This window comes from Arvicanthis niloticus, chromosome 10, assembly GCF_011762505.2.
Source record: "Arvicanthis niloticus isolate mArvNil1 chromosome 10, mArvNil1.pat.X, whole genome shotgun sequence".
Taxonomy (NCBI): Eukaryota; Metazoa; Chordata; class Mammalia; order Rodentia; family Muridae; genus Arvicanthis; species Arvicanthis niloticus.
This window is the reverse complement of record NC_047667.1, coordinates 46082222-46084436: the sequence shown is the minus strand read 5'-3', so window position 1 is coordinate 46084436 and position 2215 is coordinate 46082222. Positions and strand designations below refer to the sequence as shown.

Below are 2215 nucleotides of genomic sequence, written 5' to 3'. Positions count from 1 at the left end.
GCTGTTCTCAATGCCATTCCAAACAACTGGTTCAGATATCTTGCCTGGAGGAGCTTGTCATAAGAGACAGTCCCTAACCTCTTCTCAAAGGAACTGACTTCTAAAACCTGAGTTTAAGGACCTAAAAAGGAGAGGTGGTAGGGAGAAGAGAAATAGGAAAGAGAGTCATAATTTGAGGGAAGTATAGACTGGATCCTAAGCTAGTTGGCTGGTAAAGGAAACCTAGGGTCTAAGCCACCAAAAGGAAGTCTTCCTGAGCTCAGAAAAGCTATCAAGCACTGACCTGATCCCAGCCCCCCAAATCAAATTAAATTTGATTAAATTGTTGAAGAGCAATACAAGCTCTTGGGCATTATGAAAACAAGAGAACAAAGAGCAAACTGTGGATTTTAAAATTTGGGTGAGTGTGGTCATAAAGAGAAAGAAAGGAATTCTAAACATTTGGGAGGCAGAGGCAGGCAGTTCTTTGAGGCTAGCTGGAGCTGCACAGAAAAAGCCTGTCTTGAAAAAAATCACAAAAAAAATATAAATAAAAATTTCTGTTGTCCCTGCTCCTACTAAGGCAGAGCCACCTGTGGAATGAGATAGAGGAAGCGCTGGACACGGACTTCCTCCATCAGCAAGCTGACCGTGGGGACTTGAACCTCCTACCTCTCCAAGTACATCCTCATCATGATGGTCTTGCTGTGTGCGCCAGTCTGCGAAGAAGCTGTGCAGAGACTTGAAAACATTGCAGACCCTGTCTGGCTGCTGAGGTGTGACACTAATTGCAGTTCACCAGCCTACTCTGGGCTGAGCTGGGAAGGGCCAGCAGACAGACACTGGACAGCCATTGTCTAGACTGTCTTCTTGCTCCTCCTTGGCCTATTGGTTCTCACTTCTTCCAAAAGGACCTTTGGGTTATCCTTGGCTTGACAGGACCCTTTGTATAAGACACTACGGGGGATCTTTCAGGTCCTGGGACAGATGAAAATGCATATGGTGAACTACACCATTCAGAGCTTCCAGCCCCAGCTGCAGGAACACTCCATCCAGTTTGAGCGGGCTCAGTTCCAGGAGCACCTCAACAAAGAGCCCAGCCTCCTCAACCACACCACAAAGTGGCTCACCCAAGCAGCCACACAGCTCATTGCCCCTTCTAAAGCTGCTCTGATACACAGGAGTGCTGACCTGTCTCCCAGTGATGCTGCAGTCCCAGAGCCGCTCAGTCCTGCAACGGTGCTGTCTCAGGGATTCCTGGACCTTCTCACCTAGGACCCTGAGAATGAAGTTTCCTGAGACCCTGCTGGAGGAAAGAACCCAGCTGCAGGAGCTAGAGTAGCAGAAGAACCAGCCAGCCATAGTTGCCTCCGTCTTGCCTGGTGGCCAGTAGCTTCTCTGGCAGTATTCTGTTTGGCTCACCCTAGTTTGTGGATAAGCTAAAACGAATCACTAAGACCCAGATGGAGGATTTCAACTCCAGGACCGAGGAGGTAATGCAGACTGTGAGTGAGCAGGTGAACCAGGAAATCCACCAGAGTCTCAAGAACATGGGCCTGGCTGCTCTGAGCAACAAGAATACAGTATCTCAGATGGGACAACTCCAGAACATTGCCAAAAAGGAAAAGTCAGTCTGCAGCATCATTGATCAGCAGATCCAAAGCAGCTTCAAGCTTTGTTCTGGGTTTGCAGCCATCTCTCTTCAACCTTCCTGGGGGCCTCACTCTGACTGAAGCAGAGCTGGCAGAACTGGGCCAGAAGTTTGTCAGCCGGACACATCACAATCAGCAGGTGTTTGCCCCTTATTACACTGAGATCTTAAAATACCTCATCTCCCCAGCCCAGACTCTGACCACCAAAGTCGGGTCTCTCTGATGGCATTGGTTCGGAGCCTTGCCACCTTGGACCCAGGAGAAAGCCCATCTTCCTGGGATAACATCACCAGTGAGCAGCAGAGCAGTGGGGCCCCTCTACCCCTAACCCCCACCAGCACACCAGGGCTGTAGGGAGCAAACATGTAAACAGTAAACAACTGGCCCAAACCCAGTCCATAATAAACTTCTGAAGGGAAAAAAAAAGGAAGGAAGGAAGGAAGGAAGGAAGGAAGGAAGGAAGGAAGGAAGGAAGGAAGGGTTTTCACAAGGGTTTTTTGTGCTGAGTGTGAATACCTAAAGCTATACCTCCAAAAGGAGCAGTATCCTAGATCTAATGTCTATGTGAGTGTATGCATATGTTC

The 2215-nt window shown here is 48.7% G+C and overlaps 1 pseudogene; it reads left to right on the top strand.

Moving 5' to 3' along the window:
• The first annotated feature begins 966 nt into the window (after positions 1–966).
• On the top strand, positions 967–1854 carry LOC117716019 (T-complex protein 11 homolog pseudogene; annotated as a pseudogene).
• Positions 1855–2215: the final 361 nt, after the last annotated feature.